Here is a 24,450-nt window from a genome sequence, read left to right on the forward strand (position 1 = left end):
ACAGCATCCCAGAGACAGGACACATCAGGTCTCTGTAGTCAGGGTAGACAGCATCCCAGAGACAGGACACATCATGTCTCTGTAGTCACTGTAGGCAGCATCCCAGAGACAGGACACATCAGGTCTCTGTAGTCAGGGTAGACAGCATCCCAGAGACAGGACACATCAGGTCTCTGTAGTCAGGGTAGACAGCATCCCAGAGACAGGACACATCAGGTCTCTGTAGTCAGGGTAGACAGCATCCCAGAGACAGGACACATCAGGTCTCTGTAGTCACTGTAGGCAGCATCCCAGAGACAGGACACATCAGGTCTCTGTAGTCAGGGTAGACAGCATCCCAGAGACAGGACACATCAGGTCTCTGTAGTCACTGTAGGCAGCATCCCAGAGACAGGACACATCAGGTCTCTGTAGTCAGGGTAGACAGCATCCCAGAGACAGGACACATCAGGTCTCTGTAGTCAGGGTAGACAGCATCCCAGAGACAGGACACATCAGGTCTCTGTAGTCAGGGTAGGCAGCATCCCAGAGACAGAACACATCAGATCTCTATAGTCAGGGTAGGCAGCATCCCAGAAACAGAACACATCAGGGCTCTATTGTCAGGGTAGGCAGCATCCCAGAGACAGAACACATCAGGTCTCTATAGTCAGGGTAGGCAGCATCCCAGAGACAGAACACATCAGGGCTCTATTGTCAGGGTAGACAGCATCCCAGAGACAGAACACATCAGGGCTCTATTGTCAGGGTAGACAGCATCCCAGAGACAGAACACATCAGGGCTCTATTGTCAGGGTAGACAGCATCCCAGCGACAGAACACATCAGGGCTCTATTGTCAGGGTAGACAGCATCCCAGAGACAGAACACATCAGGGGTCTATTGTCAGAGACAGAACAGATCAGATCTCTATAGTCAGAGACAGAACACATCAGGGGTCTGGAGTCAGTGTAGGCAGCATTCCAGAGTCAGAGCACATCAGGGGTCTATAGTCAGAGACAGAACACATCAGGGCTCTGTAGTCAGTGTATGGGCTATTGATCTTCTTCCACACATCAGTGTAGTCTGCTTCCTCAGTCAGCCATGGGAATCAGGATGTTTTATCAGATGTACAGAACATTCTCCTGCTAATGTATGTGGGTCGAAGAAGAGTGGAGGCCCAGCCTATCTCTTGGCGCAGCTTTCACTCAGGCTGCCATGGTGGCCCCTACATGCCCAGACTCGCTGGGCTGTCTCGTCTCTGCTGTAGAGCTTGTGCGCTGACGCGGGCTCCCTGGCCCTGGCAGCACAGCACCGTCCCCTCCATTGAAGCCCTGAGGCAAAATGGGTAAGTGGGTCAGATTCCCATCGTGTGCACTCCGAGGCTGGTTTGTGTTAGTTTTCCTTCTGCTGCTGTGTGCTGTTTTTGGGGCTGTCGCTTCCCTGGCGCTGCTTCACAGGGGAAACCAATGAGGAGAGGAGAGAAGGATGTGTCCCTGGATAATGATGATCCAATGAGGAGAGGAGGATGTGTCCCTGGATCATGATGAACCAATGAGGAGAGGAGAATGTGTCCCTGGATAACGATGAACCAATGAGGAGAGGAGAGGAGGATGTGTCCCTGGATAATGATGAACCAATGAGGAGAGGAGGATGTGTCCCGGGATAACGATGAACCAATGAGGAGAGGAGAGGAGGATGTGTCCCTGGATAATGATGAACCAATGAGGAGAGGAGAGGAGGATGTGTCCCTGGATAATGATGAACCAACGAGGAGAGGAGAGGAGGATGTGTCCCTGGATAACGATGAACCAATGAGGAGAGGAGGATGTGTTCCTGGATAATGATGAACCAATGAGGAGAGGAGAGGAGGATGTGTCCCTGGATAATGATGAACCAATGAGGAGAGGAGAGGAGGATGTGTCCCTGGATAATGATGAACCAATGAGGAGAATGTGTCCCTGGATAACGATGAACCAATGAGGAGAGGAGGGTGTGTCCCTGGATAATGATGAACCAATGAGGAGAGGAGGATGTGTCCCTGGATAATGATGAACCAATGAGGAGAGGAGGATGTGTCCCTGGATAATGATGAACCAATGAGGAGAGGAGGATGTGTCCCTGGATAATGATGAACCAATGAGGAGAGGAGGATGTGTCCCCGATAACGATGAACCAACGTGCCATAGAGGAGAGGGGGATGTGTCCTGATAACGATGAACCAACATGCCATAGAGGAGAGGGGGATGTGTCCCCGATAACGATGAACCAACGTGCCATAGAGGAGAGGGGGATGTGTCCTGATAACGATGAACCAACGTGCCATAGAGGAGAGGAGGATGTGTCCCCGATAACGATGAACCAACGTGCCATAGAGGAGAGGGGGATGTGTCCTGATAACGATGAACCAACGTGCCATAGAGGAGAGGAACCAACGTGCCATAGAGGAGAGGGGGATGTGTCCCCGACAACGATGAACCAATGTGCCATAGAGGAGAGGGGGATGTGTCCCCGATAACGATGAACCAACGTGCCATAGAGGAGAGGGGGATGTGTCCCCGATAACGATGAACCAACGTGCCATAGAGGAGAGGGGGATGTGTCCCCGATAACGATGAACCAACGTGCCATAGAGGAGAGGGGGATGTGTCCCCGACAACGATGAACCAACGTGCCATAGAGGAGAGGGGGATGTGTCCCCGACAACGATGAACCAACGTGCCATAGAGGAGAGGGGGATGTGTCCCCGACAACGATGAACCAACGTGCCATAGAGGAGAGGGGGATGTGTCCCCGATAACGATGAACCAACGTGCCATAGAGGAGAGGGGGATGTGTCCCCGACAACGATGAACCAACGTGCCATAGAGGAGAGGGGGATGTGTCCCCGACAACGATGAACCAACGTGCCATAGAGGAGAGGGGGATGTGTCCCCGACAACGATGAACCAACGTGCCATAGAGGAGAGGGGGATGTGTCCTGATAACGATGAACCAACGTGCCATAGAGGAGAGGGGGATGTGTCCCCGACAACGATGAATAAACGTGCCATAGAGGAGAGGGGGATGTGTCCCCGACAACGATAAACCAACGTGCCATAGAGGAGAGGGGGATGTGTCCTGATAACAATGAACCAACGTGCCATAGAGGAGAGGGGGATGTGTCCCCGACAACGATGAACCAACGTGCCATAGAGGAGAGGGGGATGTGTCCCCGACAACGATGAACCAACGTGCCATAGAGGAGAGGGGGATGTGTCCCCGACAACGATGAACCAACGTGCCATAGAGGAGAGGGGGATGTGTCCCCGATAACGATGAACCAACGTGCCATAGAGGAGAGGGGGATGTGTCCCCGACAACGATGAACCAACGTGCCATATAGGAGAGGGGGATGTGTCCCCGACAACGATGAACCAACGTGCCATAGAGGAGAGGGGGATGTGTCCCCGACAACGATGAACCAACGTGCCATAGAGGAGAGGGGGATGTGTCCCCGACAACGATGAACCAACGTGCCATAGAGGAGAGGGGGATGTGTCCCCGACAACGATGAACCAACGTGCCATAGAGGAGAGGGGGATGTGTCCCCGACAACGATGAACCAACGTGCCATAGAGGAGAGGGGGATGTGTCCCCGACAACGATGAACCAACGTGCCATAGAGGAGAGGGGGATGTGTCCCCGACAACGATGAACCAACGTGCCATAGAGGAGAGGGGGATGTGTCCCCGACAACGATGAACCAACGTGCCATAGAGGAGAGGGGTATGTGTCCCCGACAACGATGAACCAACGTGCCATAGAGGAGAGGGGGATGTGTCCCCGACAACGATGAACCAACGTGCCATAGAGGAGAGGGGGATGTGTCCCCGACAACGATGAACCAACGTGCCATAGAGGAGAGGGGGATGTGTCCCCGACAACGATGAACCAACGTGCCATAGAGGAGAGGGGGATGTGTCCCCGACAACGATGAACCAACGTGCCATAGAGGAGAGGGGGATGTGTCCCCGACAACGATGAACCAACGTGCCATAGAGGAGAGGGGGATGTGTCCCCGACAACGATGAACCAACGTGCCATAGAGGAGAGGGGGATGTGTCCCCGACAACGATGAACCAACGTGCCATAGAGGAGAGGGGGATGTGTCCCCGACAACGATGAACCAACGTGCCATAGAGGAGAGGGGTATGTGTCCCCGACAACGATGAACCAACGTGCCATAGAGGAGAGGGGGATGTGTCCCCGACAACGATGAACCAACGTGCCATAGAGGAGAGGGGGATGTGTCCCCGACAACGATGAACCAACGTGCCATAGAGGAGAGGGGGATGTGTCCCCGACAACGATGAACCAACGTGCCATAGAGGAGAGGGGGATGTGTCCCCGACAACGATGAACCAACGTGCCATAGAGGAGAGGGGGATGTGTCCCCGACAACGATGAACCAACGTGCCATAGAGGAGAGGGGGATGTGTCCCCGACAACGATGAACCAACGTGCCATAGAGGAGAGGGGGATGTGTCCCCGACAACGATGAACCAACGTGCCATAGAGGAGAGGGGGATGTGTCCCCGATAACGATGAACCAACGTGCCATAGAGGAGAGGGGGATGTGTCCCCGACAACGATGAACCAACGTGCCATAGAGCAGAGGGGGATGTGTCCCCGATAACGATGAACCAACGTGCCATAGAGGAGAGGGGGATGTGTCCCCGATAACGATGAACCAACGTGCCATAGAGGAGAGGGGGATGTGTCCCCGACAACGATGAACCAACGTGCCATAGAGGAGAGGGGGATGTGTCCCCGACAACGATGAACCAACGTGCCATAGAGGAGAGGGGGATGTGTCCCCGATAACGATGAACCAACGTGCCATAGAGGAGAGGAGGATGTGTCCTGATAACGATGAACCAACGTGCCATAGAGGAGAGGGGGATGTGTCCCCGACAACGATGAACCAACGTGCCATAGAGGAGAGGGGGATGTGTCCCCGATAACGATGAACCAACGTGCCATAGAGGAGAGGGGGATGTGTCCCGACAACGATGAACCAACGTGCCATAGAGGAGAGGGGGATGTGTCCCCGACAACGATGAACCAACGTGCCATAGAGGAGAGGGGGATGTGTCCCCGATAACGATGAACCAACGTGCCATAGAGGAGAGGGGGATGTGTCCCCGACAACGATGAACCAACGTGCCATAGAGGAGAGGGGGATGTGTCCCCGACAACGATGAACCAACGTGCCATAGAGGAGAGGGGGATGTGTCCCCGACAACGATGAACCAACGTGCCATAGAGGAGAGGGGGATGTGTCCCCGACAACGATGAACCAACGTGCCATAGAGGAGAGGGGAATGTGTCCCCGACAACGATGAACCAACGTGCCATAGAGGAGAGGGGAATGTGTCCCCGACAACGATGAACCAACGTGCCATAGAGGAGAGGGGGATGTGTCCCCGACAACGATGAACCAACGTGCCATAGAGGAGAGGGGGATGTGTCCCCGACAACGATGAACCAACGTGCCATAGAGGAGAGGGGGATGTGTCCCCGACAACGATGAACCAACGTGCCATAGAGGAGAGGGGGATGTGTCCCCGACAACGATGAACCAACGTGCCATAGAGGAGAGGGGGATGTGTCCCCGACAACGATGAACCAACGTGCCATAGAGGAGAGGGGGATGTGTCCCCGACAACGATGAACCAACGTGCCATAGAGGAGAGGGGGATGTGTCCCCGACAACGATGAACCAACGTGCCATAGAGGAGAGGGGGATGTGTCCCCGACAACGATGAACCAACGTGCCATAGAGGAGAGGGGGATGTGTCCCCGACAACGATGAACCAACGTGCCATAGAGGAGAGGGGGATGTGTCCCCGACAACGATGAACCAACGTGCCATAGAGGAGAGGGGGATGTGTCCTGATAACGATGAACCAACGTGCCATAGAGCAGAGGGGGATGTGTCCCCGATAACGATGAACCAACGTGCCATAGAGGAGAGGGGGATGTGTCCCCGATAACGATGAACCAACGTGCCATAGAGGAGAGGGGGATGTGTCCCCGACAACGATGAACCAACGTGCCATAGAGGAGAGGGGGATGTGTCCCCGACAACGATGAACCAACGTGCCATAGAGGAGAGGGGGATGTGTCCCCGATAACGATGAACCAACGTGCCATAGAGGAGAGGAGGATGTGTCCTGATAACGATGAACCAACGTGCCATAGAGGAGAGGGGGATGTGTCCCCGACAACGATGAACCAACGTGCCATAGAGGAGAGGGGGATGTGTCCCCGATAACGATGAACCAACGTGCCATAGAGGAGAGGGGGATGTGTCCCGACAACGATGAACCAACGTGCCATAGAGGAGAGGGGGATGTGTCCCCGACAACGATGAACCAACGTGCCATAGAGGAGAGGGGGATGTGTCCCCGATAACGATGAACCAACGTGCCATAGAGGAGAGGGGGATGTGTCCCCGACAACGATGAACCAACGTGCCATAGAGGAGAGGGGGATGTGTCCCCGACAACGATGAACCAACGTGCCATAGAGGAGAGGGGGATGTGTCCCCGACAACGATGAACCAACGTGCCATAGAGGAGAGGGGGATGTGTCCCCGACAACGATGAACCAACGTGCCATAGAGGAGAGGGGAATGTGTCCCCGACAACGATGAACCAACGTGCCATAGAGGAGAGGGGAATGTGTCCCCGACAACGATGAACCAACGTGCCATAGAGGAGAGGGGGATGTGTCCCCGACAACGATGAACCAACGTGCCATAGAGGAGAGGGGGATGTGTCCCCGACAACGATGAACCAACGTGCCATAGAGGAGAGGGGGATGTGTCCCCGACAACGATGAACCAACGTGCCATAGAGGAGAGGGGGATGTGTCCCCGACAACGATGAACCAACGTGCCATAGAGGAGAGGGGGATGTGTCCCCGACAACGATGAACCAACGTGCCATAGAGGAGAGGGGGATGTGTCCCCGACAACGATGAACCAACGTGCCATAGAGGAGAGGGGGATGTGTCCCCGACAACGATGAACCAACGTGCCATAGAGGAGAGGGGGATGTGTCCCCGACAACGATGAACCAACGTGCCATAGAGGAGAGGGGGATGTGTCCCCGACAACGATGAACCAACGTGCCATAGAGGAGAGGGGGATGTGTCCCCGACAACGATGAACCAACGTGCCATAGAGGAGAGGGGGATGTGTCCCCGACAACGATGAACCAACGTGCCATAGAGGAGAGGGGGATGTGTCCCCGACAACGATGAACCAATGAGGAGAGGGGGATGTGTCCCCGACAACGATGAACCAATGAGGAGAGGGGGATGTGTCCCCGACAACGATGAACCAACGTTCTCTCTGTTTCTCCACTGATGCTTTAAAGGAAGGTCTGCTGCACCACATCAACATTGTCACTTTAGTTTGTGTACTTGGCACATTCACTTTTATCCAGGACAAGTCACCTAGCTTGCAGTTTTACGTATTATCTACGTAATGATGCAAGTTGGGTTAAGCATCTTGCCTGTGGGCGCAGCATAATGTCCTCGGTTCTACTGGATGTGGCTCCCTCACTAGGCACACGCTGGTTGAATCAACATTATTTCCACGTTATTTAAATGAAATTGCGTTGAATCAACGTGGAATAGACGTTGAATTGACGTCTGTGCCCAGTGGGCCTGCAGAATGTGCTTTTGCTCCGTACCAGATTAGCCTACGGTTTCTCATGGATTTTTAATAACGTGCCATTACATTACATCGTATTACATCACACGTCAATAAAAATAGACAATATTAAGAGCTATAAAACCTCAGCGCCAAATCAACCAAATTCGCCTCTAAGTAAAAAGCGTCAGTTGAACTTGCCAGGGACTTTTTTCTTCAGTCTTTAGTATTCCAGAGGAGTTGGTCTCTGCAGGATTGTGTCCGTTGCCAGGGCAGCGTATAGGGGCCGTTCTGTGCATGGCCTCAGAGTTTGGGGGCCTTCCTTCGGATGTCGAAGAGTGTCCTGCGCCTCTGACTAATCACCTGGGACACAATGCAGGGAGAAGGGACCAGAGGGTCTGGGGCAATGTTCTAATTGACTTTATCCCAATGAATCTACAGGACAAAACCCCCGTTCTGTCACTCTTTGTTTTTAAAAGGGTTCAGCGAAGGAAATGTGGTGGAAATTAATCAGGTTTAATCTAATTAGAAGTAATGGATTGCTTTAAAGTGAGGCAGGAATGTTGAAAAGTCACTGGTGTTTCCTTCTATACCCTCTAGGTACTGACGATCTAGGCCAGGATGCCACCACAGACCAGGATGCCACCACAGACCAGGATGCCACCACAGGCCAGGATGCCACCACAGACCAGGATGCCACCACAGGTCAGGATGCCCCTACAGGCCAGGATGCCAACACAGATCAGGATGCCACCACAGGCCAGGATGCCACCACAGGCCAGGATGCCACCACAGATCAGGATGCCACCACAGGTCAGGATGCCCCTACAGGCCAGGATGCCAACACAGGCCAGGATGCCAACACAGGCCAGGATGCCACCACAGACCAGGATTCCACCACAGACCAGGATGCCACCACAGGTCAGGATGCCCCTACAGGCCAGGATGCCACCACAGGCCAGGATGCCACCACAGATCAGGATGCCACCACAGACCAGGATGCCACCACAGATCAGGATGCCACCACAGACCCCAGGATGCCACAATAGCGATGGGGGGTCACTGCTATGCCACTGTTGTTGTATGTACAGAATACATGTTGGGTGCAAAAATAAAAATATAGACTCAATATCCACTCTAAAAATATAGACTCAATATTTACTCTAAAAATACAGACTCAATATCCACTCTGAAAATACAGACTCAATATTTACTCTAAAAATATAGACTCAATATCTACTCTAAAAATATAGACTCAATATCTACTCTAAAAATACAGACTCAATATCCACTCTAAAAATATAGACTCAATATTTACTCTAAAAATACAGACTCAATATCCACTCTAAAAATATAGACTCAATATTTACTCTAAAAATATAGACTCAATATCTACTCTAAAAATACAGACTCAATATCCACTCTAAAAATATAGACTCAATATTTACTCTAAAAATACAGACTCAATATCCACTCTAAAAATATAGACTCAATATTTACTCTAAAAATACAGACTCAATATTTACTCTAAAAATATAGACTCGATATCCACTCTAAAAATACAGACTCAATATTTACTCTAAAAATATAGACTCGATATTCACTCTAAAAATAGACTCAATATCGACTCTAAAAATAGACTCAATATCCTCTCTAAAAATATAGACTCAATATCTACTCTAAAAATATAGACTCAATATTTACTCTAAAAATATAGACTATATCTACTCTAACAATAGACACAATATTTACTCTAAAAATAGACTCAATATCCACTCTAAAAATAGACTCAATATCCTCTATAAAAATATAGACTCAATATCTACTCTAAAAATAGACTCAATATCCTCTATAAAAATTTAGACTCAATATCTACTCTAAAAATAGACTCAATATTTACTCTAAAAATAGACTCAATATCCTCTCTAAAAGTAGACTCAATATTTACTCTAAAAATAGACTCAATATTTACTCTAAAAATAGACTCAATATCCTCTCTAAAAGTAGACTCAATATTTACTCTAAAAATATAGACCCAATATCCACTCTAAAAATAGACTCAATATTTACTCTAAAAATAGACTCAATATCCACGCTAAAAATAGACTCAATATCCTCACTAAAAATATAGACTAAATATCTACGCTAAAAATAGACTCAATATCCTCACTAAAAATATAGACTCAATATCTACTCTAAAAATAGACTCAATATCCAATCTAAAAATAGACTCAATATCCTCTCTAAAAATATAGACTCAATATTTACTCTAAAAATATAGACTCAATATCTCTAAAAACATAGACTCAATATCTACTCTAAAAATAGACTCAATATTTGCTCTAAAAATAAACTCAATATCCACTCTAAAAATAGACTCAATATCCTCTATAAAAATATAGACTCAATGTCTACTCTAAAAATAGACTCAATATCTACTCTAAATATAGACCCAATATCCACTCTAAAAATAGACTCAACATCCTCTCTAAAAATAGACTCAATATCTACTCTAAAAATATATACTAAATATCTACTCTAAAAATAGACTCAACATCCTCTCTAAAACATAGACTAAATATCTACTCTAAAAATATATACTCAATGTCTACTCTAAAAATAGACTCAATATCTACTCTGCTTCCTCTTCTGTGTGTTAGTGAACATCTTCATTCATCTTTCAACTTTATCTGTTGGGAAGCAAGAAGGCCACTGCTCCATGGCATGTTTAGGTGTGTGTGTGTGTGTGTGTGTGTGTGTGTGTGTGTGTGTGTGTGTGTGTGTGTGTGTGTGTGTGTGTGTGTGTGTGTATGTGTGTGTGTGGATTTACGTTTCTGTGTCGGGGGGGGGCTTGATTTAAAACCTACTGAACTGGTCCTGAACTGGTCCTAATCTGGTCCTGAACTGGTCCTAATCTGGTCCTGAACTGGTCCTAATCTGGTCCTGAACTGGTCCTAATCTGGTCCTGAACTGGTCCTAATCTGGTCCTAATCTGGTCCTGAACTGGTCCTAATCTGGTCCTAATCTGGTCCTGAACTGGTCCTACAAGTACAACTGTAGCGATTAATACGCAGAACATATACACTCATAGACTCACACAGACACTCACTCATCGCATTCTATGTTCACACAAAGCCAGCCACTCTACATATGTACCCTCACATTGACCTGAATACACTCAAACAAATAGTTACAAATCAATCTACTCCTAGCCACATGTTGGCATCTCCCACGCACCACACATGAAGGAGAAAATGAGAGGCTGGAAAATAACCAGGAATTCTCTGTGGAATGTTGTTAGATCACGGTTTGAGACAGGTGACCTGGAGAGAGATCAGGAGGTTGGGAAAGGCAGAAAAGTGCCCAGGGTGTTAGGTGCTATGCAGACTAGAATGGAAAGACACTTCCACTGTACGTGTTGCATGATATTGATTCATTTTGTTCCCATGTTGGACTGGTTACTGGCATAGTGAAATCCTCAAGGAATACATGAGTGAAACAGCCTTCTTGGTCAATGGCACTGTCCCTCAACTGACGGCCCGCGTGACAATTTGTTTGTCCCCCATGTTGTTTGAGCAAAAACATTTTTATTTAATTTATTTATTTGTATTGTTGGACTTTAAAGACACCAGGAAATCAGCTTCAAGTGAATGAGAGACCAGATGCTGCTAGAGGTGGCGTTAGAGGGCCAGTAGTCTTCCCTCTGGTCTAAGGAGATCTAAATGCCCCAGTGCAGTGAAGGGGACATTGCCCTGTGTAGGGTGCTGTCTTTGGGATGCTAAACAAGCATCCTGACTCTGTGGTCATTCAACATCACATGACTCTAAGAGTACTGTAGGGGTGTCATGGCAAAATCCCATGACTCTAAGAGTACTGTAGGGGTGTCATGGCAAAATCCCATGACTCTAAGAGTACTGTAGGGGTGTCATGGCAAAATCCCATGACTCTAAGAGTACTGTAGGGGTGTCATGGCAAAATTCCATCATGGCCACCTAATTATTCTTCTCATTCCTAACTGGCATATATCACTCACCTGTGTGGTGAGCAGTCCTATCTCTACAGACCTATCTCTACAGTCCTATCTCTGCAGTCCTATCTCTACAGTCCTATCTCTACAATCCTATCTCTACAGGCCTATCTCTACAGTCCTATCTCTACAGTCCTATCTCTGCAGTCCTATCTCTACAGTCCAATCTCTGCAGCTTCAGGGCAAAGACATTATCTCTGATCTATTATTCATTTAAATATTCATTATTCATCATAATTCATGATTTGGTTAAGTGCTCTTATGCATGGGGCCACCACTTTGTTCCTTACGGCAGCACCTTGACTCCTGCCACACATGCATGGAATCATCTGTCCCAGATCAAAGGAGGATGGAGAGAGTGAAAGAGAGGAGTGGGGGATCGTGGGGTAAGTGTTCTGGTGAGGGAGGGAAGGAGGGAGGGAGGTAGGGGTTAACGATAACGGAGGGGGGTGATCATTATATATTTTTTTCAGGGCCCTTTTGTGTCCATGGGTTCTGAACCCTGTGTCTGCTGAACGACTCAGTAATGAGCGTGTGTGTCTGTGTGTGTGTGTGTGTGTCAGGGCAGATCAACAGTTTGAGGAGGGGTGTGTTAGCGTGCTTGGGGGTTAGGTGACCTCACAGAGATTGAACACAAAAATCCCCGGTGCATGCCAGTCTGACCTCCGACCTGAGGCGTCTAGTCGCACCAATCCGTCTAGTTGCACCAATAGAAACATGTATCTTAGTTTGTTTTGGCACAGATTTGTGCTCTTGTCAGATGTCACCCTGGCACAGTCTTTAGTTGTTTTACATGTATCAGTCTTGGTAGGCAGTCACCCTTTATGCAAATACAATTATGATAAGAATCACTGACTCAAGTTCAATAGAAATTCCTAGAAATGTATTTAATGGGATTCTGTTTTTTAATGTTTTGCACCTCTAAATATACATATATATTTTTTAAACTTTAGTTGACATTGCAGGCATAGATTGTAGCAATGTAGATCTTTACCCATAACTATCTTCATAACTGTACTTGTCTTCAGGTTCCCCTCTGCATGTCTGAAGGCTCCTGAAGGCTCTAGTGGGAAACCTGCTGCCAACCAGCTGTACCGTACATCTCCATCTGTCGCAACTCTGATCGCCTGACCCTAAACTGACAGGACCTTGACCTTCAACCCTAGCGACAAGCAGGCCTGGGGAACCTGGGAGGGCCAATACCCCTTGTAAGTTTTCAGGTGTAAAATCCTTAAGTCCCCCAAAAAACGTTTCTGTCGCAACCACAATAATGTCCAGTTTGTTATGACTTCATTGAGGCTTGTGTTGTACAACTTATAACTGTGGCAAGTGAACGCAACAAAAATCCACCTTTTTAAACACAGTATCTTTTGTCTGGCAGCAAACATTTCCTACAGGCTGTGGTGTATCCACTACTACCATATCTTCACTGGCAGGGGGTACATATACAGCTGGTACCAGTACAGAGTCAATGTGGAGACTATATACAGGGGTACCTGTACTGAGTCAATGTGGAGGCTATATACAGGGGGTACCAGTACCTAGTCAGTGTGGAGACTATATACAGGGGGGTACTTGTACTGAGTCAATGTGGAGGCTATATACAGGGGGTACCGGCACCGAGTCAATGTGCAGGGGTACAGGTTAGTCAAGTTAATTTGTAAAGTGACTATGCATGGATAATAAACACAGAGTAGCAGCAGTGTTAAAACAAAGGGGGGGGGGGGGTTAATGTAAATTGTCCAGGAGGCATTTGATTCATTGTTCAGCAGTCTTGTGGCTTGGGGGTAGAAGCTGTTAAGGAGCATTTTGGTCCTAGACTTGGCTCTCCGGTACTTCTTGACCTGTGGTAGCAGAGAGAACAGTCTGCGACTTGGGGGACTGGAGTCTTTGACTATTTTTTGGGGCCTTCCTCTGACACCTCCTGGTATAGAGGTCCTGGATGTCAGGAAGCTCGGCCCCGGTGATGTACTGGGCTGTACGCACTACCCTCTGTCGCACCTTACGGAAACATGGCCAAATCCTTTACAATTCTTACACTGCAGTGGTTTGGGGATGAAAGCTCTTACAACGTATCTTACATAACCAAGCTTTACATGCGTAGGTATTTGCTCTTTATCAAAAAACAACAGGACCAACAGGCTTTCTTCGTTTTCTCCATTCACCCAGCGGGCCAGACGCCGGGCACCAACCACACCAGGAATTCTCTTCAGGTATTCAAACTGAACATCCGTCGTCATCCCTGAGATGACTGCTTTGATGGGTGTCTCTGCTCCGAACTTCAAAACACAAAACATCTGTTGTTCCGATTCTTTTGAGGCCCACTGCAATCTTCCTCTGTTCTTCAGAAATACAATAAATCAGAATAAGACCACTCCTGGTCACTCTGACAGACTCCACTTTCCCCAGCGCATACTTCACAATATTTGACACCTCAAACGGGTTTCCCACATATGCATCCTTACTCAACAAACGATTCCCAACAAGAAGCAATTCATTATCATTCACACACATATCCTTCCACTCCAATTTTAGACAATTTCCCATTTTTTTCCAGTTTTCGATACTACTATTGTCCACTCAGAACATTCGTCTTCACCAAATTTTCTCGATGCGCTGCTTGATTCCAACTCAGCATCCAATTACCTCACGGAACGCTTCCAACCCTTACTAGCGGTTCTGCCACATTGATTAGTGACAGGTGTGGGTATTTAAGGATGGGGAAGGAGATGCAGTCCCGCCTCTGCTGGAAGGGGATTGGACAGGGGATGGTGGTTGGTGATAGGGTGAGGGGACTGTCAGTCAGGGTAGGGGTAATTCGACCACAGCCCTCGACATTGTTTCCTCATGTTGTCAAACTTGTTTTGGTTTTTATTTGCCTCAGAGTTTTAGTGGAACTGAAATGGGTGGATATGGAATTGTGTGTTTTCTGTGTGTCAATGTTTCCATTCTGTCATATTCCAGAGTGTGAAAGTAAGAGAACTCTGCTATTATAAAACCCTAAAGAACTCTCTGTGATTAGGTACTCCGGGATGCTCGTGTGCTCCTGGGGCATTTTCTTCTCAGCTCACATGTCAGAAACTCAAACCAAATATTATGTTTCTTCAGCTCTAGTGTGGACTGTGTCCCTGTTTTGCCTGAGAGTCTGTCTGTTTTGTGTCATGTCATCGGTTTGTGGGTTGATGTTATTTTCTTGTCTGACCTGTTTTTATCTCTCTGCTCTGGATTACTGTAACTTACTGTTATTTTTCTTTATGCTCAATAATAGTTCCTGGACAGTAATTGCTTGTTGTCACAAATTAGACTCCTTTGTGTTAATGAAGCATGATTTATGCTAGATCCCAAGAATTAAAGATTCCAAGAATTTGATTATTGATATCCAAGAAACGTGTTGTGATTATGTAATGCAATAAAAATAACACCAAAACAAAGACATTACTTTTAACCTGCATTTATACGTACGTGCTATAAATACCAGGGAAGAACAAAGAGAAGGAGAAAACCGAGGTTGTGAGTCAGACAGAAGCCCACAGAGAGAGGAGCTGTCAGCTGTAACAGAGTACCAGCATCCTGGCCTGGCCTTCAGACCCGGCTACACAGCCTGAGAACACAAGGAAACCAGCAGCATAAATAACTGTTAAGGCCTGCTTGAGTAGAGAGATAAAAACAACCCCACAGGTCCAGTGTTTTCAGGAAGTATTCATACCCCTTGACTTTTTCCACATGTTGTTGTGTTACAGCCTGAATTTAAAATGGATTCAATTAAGATTATTTTGTTACTGGCCTACACACAATACTCCATAATGACATCACAATACCCCATAATGACATCACAATACCCCATAATGACATCACAATACCCCATCATGTTAAAGTGGAATTATGTTTTTAGAAATGTTTACAAATTAATACAAAATGAAAAGTTTAAATGTCTTAAGTATTCAGTAAGTATTCAACCCCTGTGTTATGGCCCAAATAAATTCAGGAGTAAAAATGTGCAAGTCACATAGTAAGTTGCATGGACTCACTCTTTGTGCAGTAATGGTGCTTAAAACCTCTATGGGATGGGTGTCCCTAACCCGGGACAGTTGTTGCTAACATGCGCTAATGTGACTAGAATGATGTGGTATACAACAGCCAACTTTCCGGGACATAGACATGTCTTACATGGGCAGAAAGCTTAAATTATTGTTAATCTAACTGCAGTGTCCAAATAACAGTAGCTATTACAGTGAGAAAATGCCATGCTATTGTTTGAGGAGAGTGCACATCAACAAAATGTTTATCACAGCAACTGGTTTGATACATTCACCTCTGAAGGTAAATAATGTACTTACATTCATTAATCTTGCTCTGATTTGTCATCCGGAGAGTCCCAGAGATAAAATACAGCATAGTTTTGTTTGATAAAAATCTATCTTTATGTTCAAATGTAGGAACTGGGTTCTACAGTTTGACCCCACTGCTGTCTCTGGCTCCACACCCACCCGGCTCGGTCATCTAGATGTGTGAAGGTTAGTGTCTTTTCTATTGGGAAGCTAATGATCCATCATGTATGACATTCCTGGGACTGTGTAAACTTAAATGTTTTATTACCATAGCATTTTGCATGTTCTCTATAGTTATGTACTTGAAAATGTATCAATTGACCAATTCGGCACATGTGGGCAAACTCCTGGCAGACTTGATGCAAAATGTTGTGCAGTAATGTAATTCTTCACTGAATCCATGAAACTTTACACACACATTGCTGCAACTGGTGGGCATAATCTACATCTTTACACCTAGACTCCTATCTGAAAGTATGACCTTTCTCTTGCATTTCAAACTGATAAAAAATATATAAAAAAATGCATGTTTTTTTTTGTTTGTATTATCTTTAACCAGATCTAATGAGTTATATTCTCCTACATTAAATTCACATTTCCACAAAATTCAAAGTGCTTCCTTTCAAACGGTATCAAGAATATGCATATCCTTGCTTCAGGTCCAGAGCTACAGGCAGTTTGATTTGGGTATGTCATTTTAAGCGAAAACTGGGAAAAAAAGGGTACCTCACCTCTGTACCCCACACATACAATTATCGGTAAGGTCCCTCAGTCGAGCAGTGCATTTTAAACACAGATTCAACCATGAAGGAAACTTCTCAGGGATTTTATCATGAGGCCAATGGTGAATTTAAAACAGTTAGAGAGTGTAACGGCTGTGATAGGAGAAAACTGAGGATGGATCAACAATATTGTAGTTACTTCCCAATACTGACCTAAATGACAGAGTGAAAAATAGCAAACCATTACAGATTAAAAATATTCCAAATCATGCATCCTGTTCGGAAGAATGCACTAAAGTAAAACTGGAAAAACTATGTGGTAAAGAAATTAACTTAATGTCCTGAATATAAAGAGTTATGTTGTACCACTCTTCATATTTTCAAGCATGGTGGTGGCTGCATTATGTTATGGGTATGCTTGTCACCGGCAAGGACTAGGGAGTTTTTTTAACGAAAAAAAACAAACAGAATAGAGCTAAGTACATGCAAAATCCTAGAGGAAAACCTGGTTCAATCTGCTTTCCAATAGACACTGGGAGACAAATTCACCTTTCAGCAGGACAATAACCTAAAACACAAGACCAAATATACACTGGAGTTGCTTACCAAGACAGCATTGAATGTTCAAGAGTGGCCTAGTTGCAGTGTTCACTTAAATCGGCTTGGAAATCTATGGCAAGACTTGAAAATGACTGTCTAGCAATGATCAACAACAAACTTGACAGAGCTTGAAGAATTTAGATAATAATAATGTGCAAGTATTGTACAATCCAGGTGTGCAAAGAGATTCAACCAGAATGAATCACAGCTGTAATCGTTGCCAACGGTGATTCTAACATGTCAGGGGTGTGAATACTTATGTAAATTAGATATTTGCCAACATTTCTAAAAACACGTTTTTCATTATGGGGTATTGTGTGTAGATGGGTGAGAACATTTTGAATTCAGGCTGTAACAACAGAATGTGGAGGGATAGGAAATGTCAAGGGGTATGAATACTTTCTGAAGGCACTGTAGACAAGGGAGCAACAGGCCACACACATCAAAAGAGGTCCAATTAGATACGTACCAAAACATTATGATTTTCCAGATTACATTATGCCAGATTACATTATGCCAGATTACATTGTGCCAAATTACTATATGCCAGATTACATTATGCCAAATTACATTATGCCAGATTACATTATGCCAGATTACATTATGCCAAATTACATTATGCCAGATTACATTATGCCAGATTACATTGTGCCAAATTACATTATGCCAGATTACATTGTGCCAAATTACATTATGCCAGATTACATTATGCCAAATTACATTATGCCAGATTACATTATGCCAGAATATATTATGCCAAATTACATTATGCCAGATTACATTATGCCAGATTACATTATGCCAAATTACATTATGCCAAATTACATTATGCCAGATTACATTATGCCAGAATACATTATGCCAAATTACATTATGCCAAATTACATTATGCCCAATTACATTATGCCAGATTACATTATGCCAAATGACATTATGCCAAATGACATTATGCCAGATTACATTATGCCAGATTACATTATGCCAGATTACAGCGGATGCCTACGACTGATGTTGCCTGCTGATGCCTGCTGATAGAAAACCTGAGACTGGAACGCTGAAGCCTACCACAGGCTACCAAGGGAGAGTGCAGTGCCAGCCAGGAGGCTATGCTTGACTTGATTTGGTCAATGCCCTGCCCCTGATCATATCTCTACAATGGAAAGGATTCCTCCTTTCTTTCCTCCTCTTCCTTCTAATGAAAACCGATTGCCTCTGTGAAAAACACTCCGGGGAAAAGTTTACTCCACCTAGACTTGTTTCCCCCTCATGTCAATTGTTGTCTTCCTTTATCCTTGATTGCATTCTTTACAAACTCAGGACTACTATTCATTGAAATCATGATACCAGGATGATTCAAATTAATTAACTTTTCTAACATTGTTTTGGACATCAAATCATATTTGTCACAAGCACCAAATACAACAGAACACTGAAATGCTTACTTACAAGCACTTAGCCATAAATCTACATATTCATTACTGTACAACTGAATGCATCTTCTGCATTTTAACCCCACCCCTCTGAATCACAGAGGTGGGGGCTCAAGATCCACAGCACATGGGGAACAGTGGGTTTACTGCCTTGCTTAGGGGTAGATTTTCACCTCAGGGATTCGATCCAGCAACCTTTCGGTTACTGGCCCAATGCACTAACCACTAGGCTACCTTCCCGCCCCTGATCATGTGTTGTCCTAAAACCCACTAACCATCATTGAGGGCCCAAGATTATGAGATGGGGAGGCAGGGTAGCCTAGTGGTTAGAGCGTTGGACTAATAACCGGAAGGTTGCAAGTTCAAACCCCCGAGCTGACAAGGTACAAATCTGTCGCTCTGCACCTGAACAGGCAGTTAACCCACTAGGCCGTCATTGAAAATAAGAATTTGTTCTTAACTGACTTGCCTGGTAAAATAAAAGGTACTTTTTTAATACTCAATACATAAATCTTCTTATCACAACACCCAACACCCAACTAATTACGTATTAGTGAGATGCGGGCGGGGCTGGTTCATGCGAGGGCAGCTCTCTGGAACCAAAATAAAAACACTGTTGTCTGTGAGAAACATGTCCAGTCACATGCCAGGGGGTTAAAAGAAACAGCCAAGTTGAAGGAAGTGACCACACTGTGTTTCCACAGAGGGCCCTGAAGGATTTCCTCCTTAGTGTTGTCCAGCTCCTTGGCTCCGGGTCAACTGGGAACAGTGATGAGGTTCCTTCCAGTTAACTGGAAGTCATTGAATACACAATCATCTGGCTACGGTGCATTGCAATAGCTAGGCCCCCAAGTGTTTTATTGGTCCTCGACTGGATGTGTGTGTGGGTGGAACACATCCATTTTGTACCTGTATCCTTTGTGAGATGAATCCAAGAGAATCCTAAGAGAGGAACTAACTTGGAAATATGTCTCAGTTTGAGCATGATATTTAACAGTAAGGAAATACTGTGTCTTTTTAACCTTTTTTTAACCTTTCCAAACACTGTATTTCTCACATATTTGTAAAGAATGTCCAATGTTTAGGGGTCCAGAAGTGAGAGAAAACAGCTAAAGATCATAAAATTATGGTACCCGCAAAAATGAACATCTGCCTGTCACTGATCTACAGTAGTTTCTACTGAGGAGGAAGTACAGTACTATACATTCCTATCCTCGTTATACGCATTTAGCCATACAGATTACATAACATAACAAGGCTTTTAACTTTTGCTTCACTAAATGACCTAAAATCCCCATCATTTCCCTTTATTATACATTAAGTCTCCTCTGGGTGATACTGTATATGTTACACCATGAACAGGGTTTGGCAGACAGGACCACTGTCCTTTGTCTACAGTGGTTCTCGGAGACCTGTCCTCTCTGCCCGTCCTCCCTCCTCCTGACAGAGTGCTGCTGTGCACAATGGCCTTGAGAGTGGGTGTCACTAATGAGGACTATTAAGGCTGGTGTCCGAGGTGGGTGGTGTCGTCAACATCAGCACTGACACTCCTCTTTCCATGCTCGTCCATCATAATCATCCTGATGCCCTCCACTGTTTTGTGTCTAGTTAACGAGTTGAAGCTACAGACGTGGGCAATAGGGCAAATGTTCCTATAGGATAGAGGCTACATTACTTTTTAATTCAACCTCTTCATTCAATACATCTCTTCATTCAATACATCTCTTCAGTCAATACATCTCTTCATTCAATACATCTCTCCATTCAATACATCTCTTCAGTCAATACATCTCTCCATTCAATACATCTCTCCATTCAATACATCTCTTCAGTCAATACATCTCTTCATTCAATACACCTCTTCATTCAATACATCTCTCCATTCAATACATCTCTTCAGTCAATACATCTCTTCATTCAATACATCTCTCCATTCAATACATCTCTTCAGTCAATACATCTCTTTATTCAATACATCTCTTCATTCAATACATCTCTTCAGTCAATACACCTCTTCATTCAATACATCTCTTCATTCAATACATCTCTCCATTCAATACACCTCTCCATTCAATACATCTCTTCATTCAAATAAACAATAAAAACAACTCTTAATGGGTATAGGTTCATGAGATACTATAGATACTATTTTTATATAACTTTTGCACTTTAATTACTTGTTACTTTTATTTCTTATTCTTATTCATATTTTTTATTTTTTTAAACTGCATTGTTGGTTAGGGGCACGTAAGTAAACATTTCACTGTAAGGTGAAATACCGGTTGCATTTGGTGTATGTGAGATTGATTTGATAGATGCATCCATGAGCCATCTGCAGTGAGTATCTGATACCACCCCCCACACACACTCTCTCTCTCTCTCTCTCTCTCTCTCTCTCTCTCTCTCTCTCTCTCTCTCTCTCTCTCTCTCTCTCTCTCTCTCTCTCTCTCTCTCTCTCTATTCCTTATCCTGTCTAATCTTTGGTGTGGCAAACATACCAATTAAATCATCTTTGTTGTGTGAGAGTCTTCTAGGCCCCCCTGAGGGTTTTCTAGGCCCCCTTATTCAAAGGTTTTTGCTTCTCTTCCCAAATTGAATAACGGAAGCAAGAAATATATTAATGTAGGTTTCTGCTGAGAAGAATAAGTGTATTTTTTCCCACAGGAACAGAGAAGCAAGTGTTCTTTCCTCTTTCCTATGTGTACACACGTAAATAATGGGGAGAGAGAAAAACACTTCACTATCTTCTTTGAGTCTAGGTCATCTTGAATTAGTTAATTTATGCAGTTTGTTGCCAAAACATTAGATCATCAGTCCGCTCGGTCCCCACCGGATACAGGATTCAGAGAATGTACACACACACACACACACACACAACTTTGTCATCAATGTGAACTCTCTGTGCAGCACTCTCCATCTTTGCTGGCAGGTGTCCAAGTGTGCAAATACTTTTGCAGCTGTTTTAAATAGCTTCATGTTGATAAGACAGACTGACAATTATGGCGACTATGGGAGCTACAAGGACACAAACGTTCCGGTTCATGAAGGAATGACTCGCTTTAAATCCAATAAACCCAGAGAAACATGGTGACAAACTGTGTGACATCCTTTTTGATAGTTATTTGTTTGTGTATAATGAAATGGTTTAGGATAAGTGTACCCGCTACTCTTGCTATTGTCAACGACACTGAGTTTACAAAACATTAGGAACACCTTCCTATTGATGCATTTTGCTCTCAGAACAGCCTCTATTTGTCGGGTCACGGACTCTAGAAGGTGTCAAAGGCCTTCCACTGGAATGCTGGCCCATGTTGATTCCAATGCTTCCCACAGTTGTGTCAAGTTGTCTGAATGTCATTTGGGTGGTGGACCATTCTTGATACACATGGGAAACTGTTGAGCGTAAAAAAAACTCAGCAGCGAAGAAGTTCTTGGCACACTCAAACCGGTGTGCCTGGCACGTACTACCATACCCCATTCAAAGGCACTTAAATATGTTGTCTTTCCCATTAACCCTCTGAATGGCACACATACACAATCCATGTCTCAATTGAATCAAGGCTTAAAAATCCTTATTTAACCCGTCTCCTCCCCTTCATCTACACTGATTTGAAGTAGATTTAACCAGTGACATCAATAAGAGATCATAGCTTTCACCTGGATTCCCCTGGTCAGTCTATGTCATGGAAAGAGCAGGTGTTCCTAATGTTTTGTACATGCAGTGTATATCAGTTGGCTGCTTCCCTGTGACATTACCTGGTCAGGTGAGAAGCATGAAATGTCAACATCATGACAATTTTTTTAATCATTCCACAACAAGGTTCTTGTTTGTCAAATTATTTGAGTTGTGCAACTTTGTGTTGATAAAACAAAATGAATCATTCTTTTTCACTTTCACTCTTTTTGACTGTCTTGTGGCACATCATACAACAACTAAATAACCTAATCTATCTATGGGGTATGAATGAGTGAACAGATGGTGGACTGGATTTCTTTGTGGCATCTGAAAATGTATCTGATTATTAAAAAAATGTGAGTCCTGCAACTTTTGTCACAAGGCTTTCATTGTAGAGAGCGGTCTCCTAGCAGCCAGAGATGCATCTTCCAAACTGGGAACTGACCAATAGCGGGATTGTGGACATACCAAATTGGGACGTTATGAGGGGTGAATGAAATACCATGCTTTGGAAGAGATGCAGTATTTACAATATGTAGTCTTAATCTAAAGAAATACCATCGCATATATCCTTAAAAACACAGATATGTATGAAAGTGGTACGATTTTTTTTGTATCCTTGAAGACAAATTACCGCGTGCTTTTATTATATTGCCAGTGAATGATCTTGAGTTGGTATCTTCCGCGCCAAAGTTGAATTCCCTTACCGATCTACAACCACACCGATATTTACTTTCTATTCCGTTATCATACTCATCTGGAAATCCCTTTACAGATACATCATTGTACTGTAACTAGCTAGCTAAATAATCGGGAAAGATTATCCTAACAAATTGATAAACCACTCAGAAGCCCATTGTGAGTAAATTATCTACGTTATTTATACGCATTCAAATTCAGCTTGTTTAACCCAGAATGAATGGCATAGCCTAGGCATGGGTCTCTTTATCTAGAAAGTTGGGTTCTAGAACAATATTATTTTCATGTGATCGTACAACTTTCCCTCAGCAAATTGACTCAAGGGAAACGTGTAAAAGAAGTCCTCATGTGTTGTTGTCCTTTGTGATGAAACAAGTGTGTCAGCCAACTGACTTGTGGGACTGGATGGGTGACCTGTGTGCCTGGTGGATCACAGAAGTAGGCTAATTCCAAACCTTACTTTATGATGTATTCTATGCGGCTTCAACCTTTCAATTGTCATATGAATCCTAAATCATTTTCTCAAAGATTGACAGAGCCATGGGGGTCCAAGAAACCCAAAGGTCATCACAGTTAGATGCCAGATTTTTAAAAAAATAAAAAATCTATCTGGAGACCTATGTTTAATTCCCAGAAATCAGGAGAGAGGTTATGGGCGTTACCTCCACGGAGGGTATTAGGAAGTGGGTAGCTAATGAATGGGGTGTGGGGGACTAGGCTCGGCCTTCTTCTCATTGTTGGTTTATTTACACTCTGGTTTCTGTGTAAGGGCTAAAGTTCCCCTAGGGGAAAGAAGCCAGTGTTTGGGAGATATTGTCCAGGAAGCAGTGGTCCTTTCCTGTATTGCCCAGGTTTCTGGCTGCTTTTCCTTTGAAATGAAATCAGGACCTTGTCTCAGAGTAAACTAAGTCTTGTGTTGTCATCAGACCTTGTGTTTGTGTCTGAGCCAGAAATCAGGAACAGGGATTTATGTGGCACAGCACACTGAATGCTGCTCTACTTATGAATGAACGGGCCATTACCGATGCTGCTCGCTCAGGTGAAGAAATTAAATAACATGCTTACATATTAAAATCCATTGGAAAAGTAAACATGGCACATTGTTACTGCAGAAATCCATGTGTGTATCATCGAAACAGTGACATTCAACAGTTGTCTGTCTGATAACAACAAACCTCTTCCTTGTCATTTTCTTTCTTAATAATTCCCACCCGGAATACTCCCCTTTTGTTTGCAATCTTGAAAAGCCTGCTGACTACTTCCTCAATAGTGGTGAAACTAGATA

The sequence above is a fragment of the Oncorhynchus clarkii genome, chromosome 16, assembly GCF_045791955.1.
Source record: "Oncorhynchus clarkii lewisi isolate Uvic-CL-2024 chromosome 16, UVic_Ocla_1.0, whole genome shotgun sequence".
NCBI classification, from domain to species: Eukaryota; Metazoa; Chordata; class Actinopteri; order Salmoniformes; family Salmonidae; genus Oncorhynchus; species Oncorhynchus clarkii.